The following is a 16,956-nucleotide window of genomic DNA, read 5'->3' on the forward strand; positions in this document are numbered from 1 at the left end:
GTGAAGCTTCAGGCTATTCTTTCCCTGCTCTGTGCACGCCAGGCTTTAACCCAAATGGAATGAACAGCTCATGCCATGCTGCTCGTGTGGCTGAGTCTGTAAGCAGTGAGATGTGGAGCAGCAGGTGACTGTGTGCTCAGAAAGGGTGAAGAGCTGTTCAGTGCCTGGGCCAGCAGTCCCAGGACCACTGATCTCTTCAGTGTCTGTGTTTCAAAGGTCTCTATTTAGTTTATTTGGAATGCTGGTGTGTGCCTCTCTGAGCTCTTGAGTTGAATTCAACAGCCACAGCAAGAGTTTAGAATAATGACGGTATTTTAACAGCTCCAACAAACAAATCAGCCTTGTGAACACCAAGTGCCCTCTACAGCACTGTGACAGGTTGAGGCAGCCTCAGTCACAGCACTACAGCAGGTTGATTTGTTTGTGGTACACAAGGCTAAAGAGGATGTGGCTCGCTTCCTTTCCTTATGGGAAGCAAGCTGCCAGCAGAGTTATGGGATGGAGTGGGAAGGGATGAGTCTCCAGCTGGCAGCTGGAGTGAAGCAGGCACTGAGAGGTGGGAAGTAAGGCTGGTTGTGATTATGCTTTGTGCTATTTGAAAACTGGGCTGCTGCCTGAAAGCTGGCCCATGGCAACACTTTTGGGGTGAGCTGGAGGAGCTGGCATGCCCTGTGCTGAGGAGGAAGGTGGGAGGAGGCTTCATGTGATGATTGTTGCCTCCTTTGTCTGATGTTTCTGCTCTTTCTCCATCAGCTTTCACTCCACAGCAGCTCTTCGATGCTGGGAGAAGGTTTGCCACTACAGGACATTTGCAACCCCCTCAATATCCTCTTTGGGTTCCCTCCCTCCTGGGTTGTGTGGCTTCAGGAGCTTAGCTGGGAGCCTGGTGGGGTTGATAGGATGCCCAGAAGGTCTTTGATCCCAAATGTCCTGCTGCATCTGGGATCCTGCAGAGTGCTCTGTCTTTGGGGCCATTATTTAGGTGTTAAAGACTCTGACCCCTGCACAGGGCTGGCCTTGACTCGACACTTCCCAGCCAAGTGCTGGTTCTTGCATTTGAAGCTGTACACAACTTTCAGAGCCCACACCTAGGCCATTTTGTGGCTGTAACTCCCTTTTGTTTTAAAATTATAGCCTGAGAATTTTCTCTCAAATGTGTACGTGGCATTTTGTGTGATTGGATTCCATCTGGAGTAAAGAGACAGGTTTGTAGGAGTGGTGCATTTCTGCACTGAAAGACTGTAAATTGAAAACCACTCAGTGCCTGAGGGCTGTTATCTTTCTGCCAGTCACGTATGGGTCTGGGTGCAGATTGTAAAGGCAGTTGTCTGCTTTTTGCTCTTCAACAAGGCTTTATGCTGAAGGATAGAGTAATTTTCACTAGAAACAGCGAAGGTATTTTTTTTTAGTCCTCTAAAACCACATTGGCAGCGGATGTGTTAGATGCAGCATTTGGGGAAGGTATGGGGGCCAGTCTGTGTGTGCAGCAGCCCTGGAACATTTGGATGAATATTGCACGTGGCAGCTCCTGCCACGCATTCAGGGACCGTCCCATAAATCTTTCCCAATAACCAAGCTGCTTTCCCCCTCTTCTCCCATAAATCTGTTGCTAAAAATTGAACTAATTTGAAAAGCTGCATCCATGCTGGGCCTTACTGCTAGTGCTTGCCTCAGAGAAGTTTGTAGAGTTCCTGGCTCTTTTGGGGAGTAGTTTATGTCCTGACAGCTGCTGCTGTTGGTCATCCTGGGGACACTGAGCTTCACGAGACCAGCTGGGTGCAAGGGCAGTGCCTCTCGCTGCAAACCTCTGCACACTTGGGCTGTGCTCCACGTGTGGCTCCAGAGCAGCTCTCATTGGTGTGCAGCTAAATTAATGTTTTTACTTATTTCAGTTGGGAGCACAGAGAACTGGTCAGTGTGGTATATGTCCTAAAGTTAATTCGTGTTAAAAGATATAAAATGTAATGCAATCTCTATAAGGATAAGTTTCTGGTTTAATCCCGTACGTTAAGAGTTAACTCAGAGAAAAGTAGCTCGGAAAAGGGACAGGAATTTCTCTTGCCTGAAAGACATGGGAGGGACATGAAAGAAAAATGATTGGAATTACCAGAAAGGGAGACCCAAAAATGCCTCTGCCGAGAAATGTTAGAAAAGGAACAATGACAACGGAAAAAGGAGATGAGAGCCCGGAGACCCAGATGATTACATCAGATGGATATCTAGACCGTCTCCTCCTGAAATTAACATCTCCACACCACACCTGGACCCAACCATTAACGGCATTGTCCTCCCCCGCCGCCCTATTCAAACTCTTAGAACTGGAACATGAATGTTTAATGAAGATGCCTCGGAGGAAGAACCGTCGAAATCCCGAGTTTCTCTCAGCGATCCAGTGTATAAAAAGAGACGGCTCCAAGCCAGAAATGTGAACTTGGGGGGTGACAGACCGACAGAGTGTGTCACCGCGTTCACCCAGTGCCGATCCCGGGCTCGACGCTGTCCTTTTAATTGTGGCTATCAGAGACTGTCATTTTGTCTCTCAATAAAATTCTAAAATTTTGATTTATAGGATTTGGTCTATCGTATTTTTTACATCCATCTATGAGGTTATAAAAGGTATGCTCAGGCTGAGCTTGGGGGGCAGGCTGGGATGCAATCTTTGTATGTAGTACTCTGAACAACAACTTGGAAAAGTGAGGGTGATGCCACTGAAGCCAACAACGGTGCTCCTTTCTCCTGAAAGCCTCACTTTCCTTTTTTCAGGCATTGCTGGGAGCTGTCAGTCGCTGTAGGGATGGGTAGATTTAATCAAGAAGCTGTTCCAGCAGAAATGGCTGCACAGTGTCAACTCGAGCCAGGTATAACTTTATCCTAATGCAACTGGAGAGACTTTGTTTTTCCTTGGTACAGTCTTGAAAAGAGATGGAATTTATGCTGAAATACCTGGCAGCAAGCTGCCCTGCATGCAGGGGACAGCACTGGAGTTTGGCTGGAATTGATCTGCAATGTGTGTGAGCAATGATCCCACCGGCCCAGCAGGATTTGGGGTGGGAACAGGCAAGGTTAAGCCCTTTGGCTACACCTACACATCCAGAGGTAACCCTGCATGCAGAAACCCTTCTGGTACCGGTGTGCAACGCTGTAACAGGATGCCTGCCCCCGCTGATGGTACCAGAGTGCAGCACTGAGATGCAGGAGCCTCCGAGGGGCTGGGGGATGGCGAAAGGCTCCCTGCCTTTTGCTGCTGGGTGGGAAGGAGGATTGATTTCAGGGTGGGAGGCAAGGGCAGGGAGGTGAATCTGGTCCCCACTTTGGGCCAGAAATGCTGAAGTGACTCCTACAGCTTTGGTATCAGGGGGATTTAAAAGGATGCTGAAAGCTTGGAAGGCATGTGGAGGGAAACGCCTTGGAGGGAAGGAATGCAAGAACTCGATCTGCTTAGTCCTTATCAAATGGAGGACTAGGTGACTTAATTACACTTAAGTACTTTTCCAGATAACAAAGAGCACTTTAATCGCGCAAGAAAAAGCACAATAAGAGTTTGTCTGAGGGATAAAATCTGACCAATTGCAACTAGAAATATTGTGCAATCTGCTGATGACTTCCACCCCAAAGGGAGAAATTCTGTCTCCAGGTGGGATGGCGTGAATTGGCCAGGCTTGTATATTGACCAAACCAAGCACCTCATTTGGCTGAAAAAGACAGTCGTTGGAGTGGTCAGGTGGGAAGGGAGGTGTTTCCCACCAGGGAATGAGGGCAGTGGGCTCTGTTTTCAGCACTGTGAGGCTGCAGGGTCCAAGTTCTGCGGTCTTGGACATCGGGCCAGCATCTTTGTACTGGCTGTAACAAAGCAGCTGTGCAGGTAAGTGGGATGATTGCCCTGCCTTGGTCCCAGCATCCACAAGCTGGCATCCAGAGCGTGTTCAGTGAGCCAGAGGCAGACCTGGTGCTCCCTGGTGCCGAGCTTGCTGGAGGCGGCGGGTGGAAAGCAGCCTGTGCTCGTGTGAGAGCAGAGAAATTGCTTCTGCTGGCTCTGTTTTTGCACTTTCAATGCTGCTGTTGGCATTAGAAGGGCATTGTATCCAGATTATTCATGTGTTGCTAATAACTCCAGAGTGCTGTGTGCTGGATCTTGCTTTCAGTTGCTCTCAGCACTTCAGCTGTGCTGAAGCCAAGGGAGCTGCGCTGACAGATCTGAGAAAAGTCAGAATTTGATATTAAATAAATCTGCATCCGTTTCCAAATCATGGCTATAGAACAGGAACAGCATGATCCCTGCTGCTGGCTTAATTCCATTTAAATGATATATCTGCAGATGGAAAAGCTGCTAGTGGATCTGCCTAGTGGTGTAGAGAGAAATGGAGCTACAGGCTTAGAACACTTGGGAACATAAGTTTTTGTCTTTTCTTTATGGACTGGAGATGAAAGCTTTGTGGGTCAAGCAGCTCTCCTGCTGCAAGGAAGTAACAGGGATTGCAAGGAGGATACATGAGCGTGGAAGAGTCCACCTAAAATGCTCTCCCTGTGCTTGCCCTGATGCTGGAAAGACACCAGATCTGAGCCCAGTGTGGAGGGGTGAAATGGGATGGTGCAGCGTTGGGTTGTGGCACCACTCTGGGATGGAAAACCTCTAGGGAAGCATTGCTCTCCATGAGATCCATTTGCAAGAAAATGGAGTGCCTTTCTCTGGCATTGGAAATTCCACCTACAAATGCAGCCCTGGGGCTGAAGGCAGCTTGGTTCCTCTAGTTTCAGCTCTAGTAAGGCTCCAGAAATCTAATGGTGCCTTTGAGGAAGAATCCTTGTTTAATTAAGTTGTAAGTGTTGGGAGGCCAGTGAGTAATTTCCTTTGTTAGCTGCTGCCTTGCTCGGAGAATGGCTCGCCTTGTAATTAATGAAACCTCTCCTGTCTGCATGGAAAACTGTCTAGAGACTAATGAAGGCCCCAGACCCCTTCCAAAGGTGCCCTGGCTGCTTAGGGACACCAGAGATGCAACTGGTTTTTGTGGGGAAAAGACAGAGTAGCCAGCTCCCGGGCAAGCAGATAAATAAACTGGATGTGTCAGCCCAAAGGGTAAATAATTCCATGGGGAGAACAGAGATGTCTCCAAGAGGTGTTGAAGGCCCAGGAGCAGGATTGCAGGACTGGGACCTCGCCATGTGTTCAGCTTTGAGTGTTGCTGGGTCCAAGTGCTGCTGAGCTGCTCCTTTGCACAGCATGTGTGCCTGTCTGGATCCTACTCGTGAAAACTTGTGTAAAACTCAAAATCAGAAGATACCCACCCACTGCAGGTGGTGTTAAAGAGCAAGAAACCTCACACAGAGCCGCAGGGGGAAGAGCCAAAGGCTCCAGTGTTGCAAAGTGAGCCTGAAACTCCCCACAGCAGGATGGAGAGCCCATCTGGAGCCCTGGGCAGTCTCTGTGACCCCCAGGGTGATGGGCCTTGAGCTCCAGCTGTGCAACCTGATGTTGATAAGGATTAAGTGCTACAGACACATTGACTTCGGGTGTGGAGCATGGAAAGCTCCTCTATTTTACCGCTAATAATCCTCCAACCTAGTTTCTCTTTCTCCATACAAACCAACACGCTTCCCAGCAGCTGCCTGCTAAATCCCAAGCAGGTTTTGTAATTGGCCCCATTTCCCTGGCAGCTCTGCCACAGCAAAGCAGATTTTGTCATCTTTTCATTCCTCAGGGAAGTTTTCTTTCTCAGTGAAGAATGAACTTTTCTCATTCTGCCTTCAGTCCTTCCAGGTGTGTCTTATGGGGCTTTCTGGGGCTGGAGGAACAGTTCATCTCTGCTCCCCTGACTTTGTTAAATTCCTGATAATGCAGATAATCAAGAATCATAAATATGAATTTGAGCTTCCCACACTTCCTTTTTGTTTTGTAGGTAAAGCTGCATTTGGGATTGTGAAAAATGCATATTATATGGCTCTACGCAAAATATTTACTATACGTATTATGTTGTATTAATTGTTAATGTTGTATTAATGTTTTGATAGTATAGTAAATATAGTTTTGTAATTAAAGTGTAGTTTTTGTATGCCACCCACAGGAAAACTTAAATCTTTCAGGAAAAAAAAAAGAAGAATTTCCAACTTCCTTATCAGAAGAAACCAACTCCTCCTGCTTCTCTCAGCCTTGAGAATGCCACAGAGATTAAAGGAAAAAAAAGCGATACAACCAGAGACGGTTCTTTGTTTAAATAGAGTTTATGCATCATGTATGAAATATATGAATATTCAACAGGCTATTGCTCTTAAGAGATAGTCCTTTGTTAGCAGAGGTCCTTCTCCAAAGCTTTTCGCTCGAGGAGGCACCCAGACGTCTGAAACTTTGTTTTTATTGTCTCATATTGCCCTAACTCTAATTGTTCAATTTTTTTACTCTAATTCTATTTTTATAACCATCATATTTACTATTAAACTTTTTAAATTTCAAAAACAAGTGAATGGCGTTTTTCACAGGGCTCCTTGCTGGTTTGCTGGGATAGGGCCCTTGCTATTCTAAAGCCATTTTTGGCCTTGGGTGCCCCCCAGTTTTGGACTTTAATAATTAAGCTGAAAATCTGATTCCTCTGAAGGGAGGTTCCCAAACAGAAGCAAAGCCTGGCACTGCTGGGCAGTGAAGCTTCCAAAAGCAAAGGGGAGTTTCTCCAGGGGTTTGTGAGAATTAAACTGAGGTCAGAAACTCACCTGTTGCTGCTCTGCCTCTGTCAGAAGGGAGGCGCCTGGGGCAGCCACAGTGGTGGCAAGAGGCTGGTTCAGACCTTTCCTGGTGATGGGCACAGTGTGCCAGTGCTCATGAGAGAGCCCAGCTGATCCCTGGCCAGGGGTGGGACTCAGCTGGGGAATCTCCTGCTCGTGTGCCCCAAGGTCCTGAGTGTAATAAACGCGATGGACCAAATTTAGTAAATCAAAATTTAGAATTTTATTTCGAGACAAAATAACGGTCTCCGATAGCCACAATTAAAAGGACAGCGTCGAAGCCCGGGGTTTCGGCACTGGGTGAACACAGTAACACACTCTGTCAGTCTGTCACCCCCCAAGTTCACATTTTTGGTCTGAGGTGGTCGATTTTTATACACTGGTTTGCTGAGGGAAAACCGGGACCCCAAGACTCCCCCTTCCGAGGCAGCTTCATTAGATATCCATGTTTGGGTTCTGGTGGGGTTGAATGGATTTGCGCTGGAGAACAATGTTGTAATTGCTGTGTCTGGGTACGGTGTAGAGATGTTAATGTCAGGCGGGGACGGATAAGATATCGATCTAATGTAATCATTCGGTTCTCCGAGTTCTCCATCTCCCTTTTCCATCGTTTTTGTTCTCCTCTAACAATTCCCGGCAGAAGTTTTCTCGTGTCCCTTTTAGTGTAATTCTTGGCATAGTTTTCTCATGTCCCTCCCTTGCAATCTCTACCAAAAGAATTCCTTGTGTCCCCCTTTGTGCTGTCTCAGTCCCAGTTAACCCATTGTATACTCAATTAGAAATAAAACTTACATTTACAGAGAATGAATTACATATTATAACATTTAACACGAATTAACTTTAGGACATATATCACATGGGGTACTCACCCTGCCCCAGGCCTGGGATCAGCAGTGAGATCTGCATCCAGAGGATGCTGCAAGGGAAGAGCTGGGCAGGACTGGCTGAGGAGTGATGCTTCTGGAACCCAGGCTTGTGGCAGCCAGAGAGCTTCATCTGCTGCAGCCTCCCTGTGGTTTGAAGGTCAATCATCCTGAGATCTGTCCACGCTGATTCTCACTAGTGGGGCTGGGGCTGTCCTGACCAGTGGCTCATCTCCCAGATCTGCTGTCCCAGCACTACCTGCAAGAAATCCCACCATAATTTGCCGGTCCCTGAAAATCCTGCGCTGGTTTTGCATGTTCTTGAAGGCTGATTTGAATGTTTTTAAGCATTTTGGCCTCTGGTTTTGCTTGCCACCCACTCCCCTGACCTGCTTTGCACTGTGACTTTCTTCTGCTGCCTGCAGCCTGCAGTTCCCCAACATCAGTCTCCATTAGGTGACACCTCTTTACCAACATTTACATGCTCAATGTACAATCAGTTAATTGCTGTGCAATTTCTCACCCAGGTGATTTATTACAAGCTCAACCAGTCGCAGGCTATAATAATTAATCTGCAAATTGAGCTTGCCTTTAAATTAAGCCATATATTATAGTAGCAGGATGGGTAAATGTCAGCTCTTTGGATTTAGAAGGCAGTGTCACTTCTCCCACCAAAACAAACAGTGGCGGCTTTAATGTGGCTTTCATGTATCCCATCATCCCCAACACTGGGAAGCCAAAGCAAGGATTAATCTTGGAGCACTGAGAACAAAGGGTGAGTTCATTCAATTTATTGGGAGCCCTCAGCACCAGAAACCAACTTGCCATGTGAAACAGAGCAGCTCAAGCAACAGGCTGAAGACTAATCCTAATCCCAAAGTTTGCCTCTAATCCCCTGATGTTGGACTTGACTTAAAATATCTTGAGAATAAGGGAAAAAGAAGATTTAATTTTTCCTTGTTTTGCAGCTTCTACAGGGCTGCATCTCTCTGATCCAGCTGGGAGAGTCAATAGGTCTCAAATGAGCAATGCTTGGTATAAATTCCTCTGTAAATACAAAATGCCTTTTTGGTTTTCTGCTTCTTTTAAGACTTGGGGAGGAAACTACTGTCACGTGGGTGGGTCCATCATTTAAAGAGGACAAAAGCTGCTGGGAATGGAGTTGTGTCAGCAGCTGGAAGTGCAGTGTTTCTGTAAAAACAGCCCTTCCTATACCATGTGTGGTTGATCTAAACTTTAAACCTTCCCTTTTGGTTGATTTCCCCTTAAGTGAATCCTTTCGGAGATGATTGTTAAAGTGTCCACATTTGAGCAGGGTGTCCCAGGGGTGTCTGTGGTGCTGAGCACTGGCCAGACTGGTTCTCTCTCTCCGACAGTCCCACCGTGGTGGGTGTCCCCCCCTCTCCCTGCAGCTGGGAGCCCAGCTCCCACCCATTCATTCATTAATCCCTTTCATTCCCTGCTCGTTTGTTCACATCCTCTGCAGCAGCGCGGGGAGAAAATTGCGAAAAAACAAATAGGAATTCATCTTCTCTTTGGAAATAAAAGCTGGTCCATTTAAATACTTTGTTCTCTTTGAGGTTTGCCTGCGTGCAGATGAGGCTGAGGTCTCCTGTAATGGAGTGGAAGCCTCGGTGCTGTGCAGGGACAAAGCAGGGAACTCATCCCTCTTCCTTTTGTATCACTCTGTCCCCGCGCTGGAGGGGATGAGATGTATTTTCCAGGGCAGAGAGGTCAGTTTTAATGAGATACCTCTGTGCTGCTCTGGCCTCCGATGCACACGATTAAAGCAAAGAGATTTGCTGATTAGTTTGGGTTTTTCGGAGGCTGCAAAGGTGTTGTGTGGCTCCTGCCGTAGGTTTGCTCCAGCCTGTGCTCAGGGGAGGCGCAGGGCTGTGGGTCCGTGTGATTGCAAATTTGCCTGCCGGGACAATGACCCTTCTCCTGACTGTGTGGGAGCCCTGACAGCTCTGGAGGGGCCAGGATCCAAACACAAGAAGCTGCTTCCCTCCCAGAGGCACGGGAGAGGCTTCTTGGATTCCTGGGAGGAGAAGATGGTAGCGGTATCTCTATCTGATGCCTCATTCCATCTGATCCCTTCTCTTAGACTTGTCTATATGGAAATCACGAGCTTTGCCGTGCCTTCGTTGGAAGAGCGGATTTAATTCCAAGCAAAAGAGACACTGGAGTTTTCAGCCTACCCAGCTTCCCATCACAGCTGGGCTGGCTCCCAGGTGTATGTCCATGGCTAAACAGGGTTTTCCTGAGCCAGGTGAGCTGTTCTAACCTGAACAAGGATGACTGTGAGCCCAAAGCTCCTGCTCTGTGGTGGGGACATGGCTCTCTGGGGGCAAGGCACTCTGAGTCAGGCTCCTGACATGGTGGGACAAGGTTTGGGGAATTTGCTTTGTTTTGTTGCCTGTGTGTGAGTGGAGGCTGATTTTTTTTGTCCTCACAGAAAGTGGAATGATTCTGTTGCAGAAGTGGAATGGAATAAGTCCTCCCAGGTTGGATGTGAACAAGCTATTTAGCTCCTGCAGACCATTAAGTATCCTTAAAATGTAAGTTTCCCAATTTACAGAGATGTTGAGGTGCTCTGGAGGTGGTTGCCAACTTCTGAAGTACCTCAGTTTAAAGTGAGATCTTTGAATGGCTTCTCCCTCTCTCATAGAAGGAATTTCTTTTCCATCTTGAATAGGATATGTTTCCTGAAAGAAAAGCTTGTGAGAGTAATGAACTCTGGGAACTGCTTATCTGCCTTTTGAAATAAAAATGCTTTTGGCCTGAATGCCAAATGATATCTTGCACTTAGCAAAAATAACTGAAACATACTCCATCTCACATGTCATCTGCTCACAAAACTGCTCTTGATCGACCTACAAAGCTGGGATTGTTTACTGTGTGACTGACAGGGTTTAGTTAGTATCAGTTTCTGGAGGGCAGTGTAGTGAATTAAATCTTACAAAGTGACCTCAGGAGCCTTTGCTTTGGATGAGCCCATTTCACCTTCATCCTGTCCAAGTGGAACAGTGCTGTTACTTCCCTAGGATGTAGCTTGCCTAATAGGATAAGGGATCCCGTTACCCAGTGTTGGCAGCCCTTCACTGCCTTCATCCCCCAGTGTGCCTGCAAAACTGGATCATTTTGCCTGCCAGTCTGGGAACAGTTCCTCCAGCACAGTGCCAGAGAGGGAAGACCTCCAGGACCCCGTCCCACATGGCTGTCAGTGACGTGCTGGAGTCACCACTCCGTGGTGACAGAGCCACTGTGACCCCCAAAGGGGTCATGAGCCACTGCCTGCCTGCACAGCTGCTGGGAAGAGCACTGCTGCCTTTTTCCTCAGTCAAAACTTCTTGGGTTTGCGTTTTGGCACGCCAGTTCTCTGTGGGCAGAAATGAGAATCTCCAGCTTGACCTGAACGGGTGAAGTGAGCTGTTGTGGGCACCCAGAGCAGGGACCCTTCTGGAGGATGCAGCACATGGACCTGGGCTGGCCTCAGCAGCAAAAGGCAGCCCTGAAGTTGTGCATTGCTCTGCCAGCTGAAGGCTGAAGCCCCTCCAAGCCTCAGTGCTCTGCCTGATTCATCCCCTCGGACTCTGCATCCTGCTCACGTTCCCCACCACTGCTTAAGGCGACAGCCCCCTGCTCTGCAACCACGGCCAGTAAATCAGGGGGAAAGTGACGCTTCTTGTTTAGAAAACACTGGCTGCACTAAAACCACCTCTGGTGAATGGAGGAGCTGCAGGCTGCAGGGGCCCAGCAGGCTGCCAGAGTGACCATACATGGCCACAGGTCCCTGTGCAAGGCTTGGTGGTCCCGGATGGTCACTCACACCTCATCAGGAGGCTTCTGCCTGCAGGGAAGTGTTTCCCTCCCTTTGGAGCACGGGGAGAGGGCTGAAATGGACTTTAAATTTTAAATCATTCGGGCATCCTTCCACAGAGGTTTCAGCAGGTGCTGCTGAAAGCTATCCAATATCCTTGTGTGGCTGCTCAGCAAAATAGGGCCTGGCCTGGGTTGGGTTCAGCATGTGCTAATTAATATTTATCTTTAACCACTACATAAATGAAGCTCTGTTGCCCAATCTTTAATGCAGGATGACCTGGTCCTGCTCAGCTGTGAAGGACTTTCCAGTTTTGCAGCTCTTTAAGGATAAAGAACGTGAAAGGCTGAGATTTAATTTTGCCTTTAAGTGAATTTAAGTCCCTTGAAAAAGCTGCAGGTTGGAGTAGAGATTTGGGAGGATGAAGTGCCTTGCTGCAGGGACAGCTGGTTTGGCAGGCTGGGGCTTGGGGTGTCTACAGCGAGATCAGAGCTTGTTGTCTTCTTGCAGGTTTAAAACTGGATGAAGAGCTATGGCTGGGCAGGGTTTTAATTTCAGGTGGAAGGCTAAAATAGCTGCTGAGACCATCTCCTTCCTCCACTGGTCTGCAGCAGCACTGCCAGGCTGCTTCTCCTCCCCACTCTAACTCACAAGAGAAATTAATTCCTGGAGCTGTTGCTTACTGTTTCTCCTGAGAAGTGGAGAAATGCCAGTGGGAAAATGCAACATTTCCCCTCACCTGTCCTCTTAATTTTGAGTTAAAATGCATTCAGACTCCTGTGAGGAAGAGCCTCTGCTGTGGTAGTCTGTCTTGGTATTTACTTTAATGCAATTTCATGGCTGTCTCAAAAGGTCTTATTAACAAGGTGGGTGTGAATTCAGTGTGAAGGCGCTCGAGCAGCACTGCCTCCAGCAGCAGTGTGCCTGGCCATGTGGTCCTAGTCCTGGTCTAGCTGTCTGGTTTGATTTTTAGCTGCTGCTGCCTTGTTCTCTTGACAGCTTCCCTCTAGAGGTGAAGGAAATTATAGGAGATCCTGGGGGGAGATTTGTGGTGGCCAGCACATAGCCCACCAATGCTGAACCTGTTATGGCAGAGTCAAGGTGCTGGGGGTTAAAATCCCATCACACCAGCGCCAAGAGTCAAGGAAAAGAGCCCACAATGACTGGTGGTTGTAGGGTGGTGAGTGGGTGGGAGAGACCCCCAGGCACCCTCCAGGGATTTGGAGAGCTGACATTTTCCCTTGTAGCCCCTGAAAGGCTGATTTCCTGCCCTGTGGAGCAGGAAGGATGCTGCCTGTGTTATTGGGTTACAGCTGGTGTCAATGCTGATGTTCCTGAATCCTTGGGGTCTGCAGCACTGCAAGCATTAGCTGGAACTAGTCATGTATTGATACTGTAATCATGCCCAAAAGGCCAGAATGGGAATTGATGTGTCTGACACACCAATAAGATGTAATGATCCTCTGGGCCCCACGCTTTGCTGTTTAGGATAAGGAGAGGAGGGGAAAAACAAAACCCAGGTGTCTGTTTTAAAACCAGCAAAAGTGCAGAGGCTGCTTTGTGGGCAGGGTGAGGGCTCTTGGCGCTGAGGTGAGCTTGTACAGCCCTTCTCGTGGAGCTGAGCTGCCTCCCATCAGGGAAGAAGAGCCCTGGCTCTCAGTGTGGATGCACAGAGGCTGTCACTGACAGGATCCAGAGCCAGGCTGGGGAACACTTCAGCTGTGGGCTGGAGGGGTGGGAAGCAGCGTGACCAAACCCCAGCATCTGTGCAGCTGTGTTTGTGAAATCCAGCAGAAATGGCCCTTTGCTGCCCTGGCTTTGTGTGATGCCCCAGCTTCTGGGAAGAGCTAAAAATTGATAACAGCATCCAAAGGGGGCTCTATTCTCTCCTGTAATGACTCACTGGTGCAGCCAAGGGCTCAGTGCTGCTTGCTGCTCTGCCTAAAAGGATGGTTCATATGCTCTGTGCAAGCACTACTAGTTTGCATCCCTTACCCACTCCGTTACTGATGTAACTGCACCCAGCTGCAAATTAATTGGGACTTCATTGTCCCAGAGCAAATTGCTTGCAGATGCATCATAAATTCGAAGACTGTGAACTAGACTGGGGTGGTGCTGGGTGTGCTCTACACCACTCTGCATCAAACTGATTGACAGTGCTGGGAGGGAGGGATGCAGCTGTGCTCCAGAGCGAAGTTATCCCAGCCCTGGGTGCCTACAGCCTTGCTCAGGGGGCCGGGGAGGAAGGAAAAATAGGAAGAGGGTGGTGCTGGCTAAGCTTTGAAATGGACAGCTCTTTGTGGAAGTATCTCGGTGTCATTTGTCACCACCTCGGTGTCATTTGTCACCTCTTTCTGCTGCACTGAGGTCTATGGGGCTGGAGTGCCATGGGTGGGGGTGAGCCCAGGGATTGATCCCTGTTCCCTGTGGGACTGAGGGTCTCGTCGTGCCTGGGCTGGAAGTGCTTTAACCTGCACATGCAGGCTGCTTCTGGAGCTGGTTTTATCTTCACCCAGCACAAGCACAGCATGAGTGAAGTGTTCCCTCTTTTCACAGCATCAACGACAGCATAACATTAACGACCTCAAATTAATGATATGTTGAAAGCTCAAGGCTAAGGCAGCAGGAATTAATATCCTTGAGACCTGTCTAGTTCTGCCTCTTCTGACACCTCCTAATTTTCCATGTAAATTGGTTTATGGATCTCTGGCTCTGATGCTGTCTTGTGTGCTGGGGGAGTCTGGCGTGTCTGCCAGGAAATTATCCAGAGTAATGGTAGGGTTGTAATTGTGCTGTAGCTATTCAGATCTGCCTCCCCTGCGTGGACGTCCTCTCTGTGACTATCTGAATAATCACTGCGTTTAGAGCAGTTTCACACACGTTTCAGGTTTGTTAAATACTCCATGCCAGCGTGGGATGGGCCTGTGTGTGCACAGTTGTGCTCATAATAAAACATCGTGTTTAATCCTTCTCTTCTATTGACCCAACCGTGCGTGAACGGCAGGGACAGTTCTTATGCACACACCTAGAAGAATAAGCCCAGGCTTCAGCTTATCCAAGCAAAGTAAACAGACCCAGAATTTTGGAGGAAGTAAATAAAGGTGTGAGCACAGCTGCAGGCAAATCCGTTCAGAAGGTATTGATTTGCTCCGTTCTGGTTCTGTTACTGTTCACCAGAACAGACTGAAATCTGTTTCTGACTTCACAGAAAATCAAATGTGGGAGTTGATTTTTTAAAACTAATGTTGCAATAGGGACAAAAAGCTGTACAAGTCGTTTGTTCAGCGGAAATTCATTCAGCTTTTAAATTAAAAAATGTTTATTGACTGGTGTGTTTTAAGTGCTGATGATTTGAGGACTCTATAGCACAATGAGAACTTGTCTCTCCACACAAATATAATAAATAAAAAGGTATGTTTTTGTATATAGAGCCAGAGTCCCTTTGTTCTATGGGTTTGCAATTGGAAAATTCCCTCCAATTTGCACACTGCAGGGATGCTTACTTTTGAGGCCTGAGCTGAAGATGAGAGCCATAGAAACATCAATAACAAATCCCCAAGAAGAAAAAGAAGCTTTGCTGAAATAACGTCTCTGCTTGACCTTGAGAGATGGCTATGGAAACAAACCTGGGATAAGCTGGAGGCACAGCCAGGTGTGTGCCAGCCTTCAGTGCATCCTCAGGGGATGCAGATGTCCCTTTCAGGTTCAGCCCAAAAAAGGTTGGCAGCTGCTTTTAGGTAGATGTGTATGAGGGCAGGGAGCTTTGCTAAGTCCAGGACAGAGAATGAAGTGCTCATTCAGTTCAAGCACCCAACTTCTGTAGTATCTCAGCAGAGATGCTCTAAGCACCACTCTGACCGGTTAAAGTATTTTTGTCTGTCAGGGAGGAAATGAAAATGTGCAGACCAGAAACTCTTACAGGCTCAGGAAGGATGTTCCAGCCCTGTGCTAGATGGTTGTGTTGCCAGCATCTCCTTTACTTTGCTGTGTGGGGTGTTTTGGCAGCAGCAGCATGGCCAGGGAATGCCTGCTGGGGGCAGCCAGGACAGGTGCTGAAACCCCTGTGCCAGTTGGACTGCAGAATTATAAACAGCCAAAATCAGCTGTCCTGACAGAGCTGCTAACAAGGCAATCAGAGTGCAATAGGTTTTGGTAAAACTTGCCTCTGGTTTTAATCAGCTCAATAATTCTATTCTCAGGGTGTGCTTAAAGGGCTTGGAATTGACTGTGAGGGGTTTTTTCCTTTATTTTCTTTCCTAAGAGAAAGTAGCAGGAGCTAACTTCTGGAGGTGGTATATTTAAAAAAAAGAAACCCAACAAATTCTTTCTTTCATAAAGAACAAGAAGATTGTTTCTCTTTGGCTACCCTCCCCTCAGTACTGGAATTGTCTGGCTCTCTGAGCATCCAGTCCCCATTGCTCTTTCTGGAGCTTAGAACAATCCACTCCGGGGTGCTGCTCACTTCTCTGGACTATTTCCACTCCTCAAGCGGCACAAACAGTGCTGGCTGCTCTCTTTGCCAAGCCCTTGGATCTCCCCTGCATCTGTTTTCCTTCCCATTGTCTGTGTCATCACCCTTGGTCATAGGTCTTGTTTAAAGACATCTCACTCCTTGTTATTTGGTGAAAACTGTCCGGCTTTTTCCAGATGACATAGCCAGGTCCCAGCTCTTGTCCCCTCACAGCTGTCAGTGCTATCCCAGATTCCTCCTGTGTAGGATTTACAAGTCAAACTCCGTTTGAGTGACACAGCCCTTTTCTAGCTCATCATCAAGGTGTGAGGAAGGAGCAGAATAAAGGAACTGTGGAATTTGCTTAAAGCTTGGCATCCTCAGAAGTTATCCCGTTCCTCTTTAAAGAAGGGAGAACACAGCTGGCAGGTCCAGGTATCCCAGCTCCTCACTGGCTGCTGGAATCCCTTTTCTGGGAGCAGTTCTGTACATCAGCTGTGTGTCACCCTGTCTTGAACTCATCTGAAGCAACGCTCACTGCTGGGCCATCTGCCCCAGCCCATGCGATGGAGCTGAGATCTTTGCAGCTTTGGAAATAAGCATATTTTAAGGAATTAGGACCATGAGGTGATCTGGGGGGATTAGGGGAGTGGAGGTCATGTGCTGTCTTTAACATGTCAAGGCTCAGCTGCTCTGCCTGGTCCCTGGTGCTGCAGCTCCTCGGCAGCTTTGGTCTGTCACTGGTGGCTTTGCCTTTTCTTGAGCCACCCACTGTTCTCTCCTGGTTTCCTTTCCTCTACTAAAGGAGAGTCAAGATAAGCAGTTGCTTTTCTCAGCAGTACTGTAGATTTTATCTGAGACAAGAGCCTACACTTTCCAAGGATGAAATGAGCACTCATTATTCTCCTGTCTCCAGCCCTCAGCTGAGGTTTGGGTCATAAATACTTGTAAAACATCTGAAATGTTTAGACTCAGGAACTAGAGGACAGCAACATGTCAGCTTTCGTTCTTAGCAGCTCATTTTGGTGGTGAAATCAGAGCCCTGAGATGTCAAGCTCCATTCTTAAGCCAGAAGAAGCTTTTGGCATGACTCAGACCTTGTTTTGCTT

General features: G+C 47.8%; 1 long non-coding RNA gene across 1 annotated transcript; it reads left to right on the forward strand.

Moving 5' to 3' along the window:
- The first annotated feature begins 8,192 nt into the window (after positions 1-8,192).
- LOC120761143 (uncharacterized) lies at positions 8,193-15,033 on the forward strand. Its single transcript, XR_005703561.2, has 3 exons — positions 8,193-8,349; positions 10,033-10,135; positions 10,273-15,033. It is a non-coding gene; the product is annotated as an uncharacterized LOC120761143 (long non-coding RNA).
- The last annotated feature ends 1,923 nt before the right edge of the window (positions 15,034-16,956 follow it).

Source organism: Hirundo rustica, chromosome 18 (assembly GCF_015227805.2).
Source record: "Hirundo rustica isolate bHirRus1 chromosome 18, bHirRus1.pri.v3, whole genome shotgun sequence".
Lineage (NCBI taxonomy): Eukaryota > Metazoa > Chordata > Aves > Passeriformes > Hirundinidae > Hirundo > Hirundo rustica.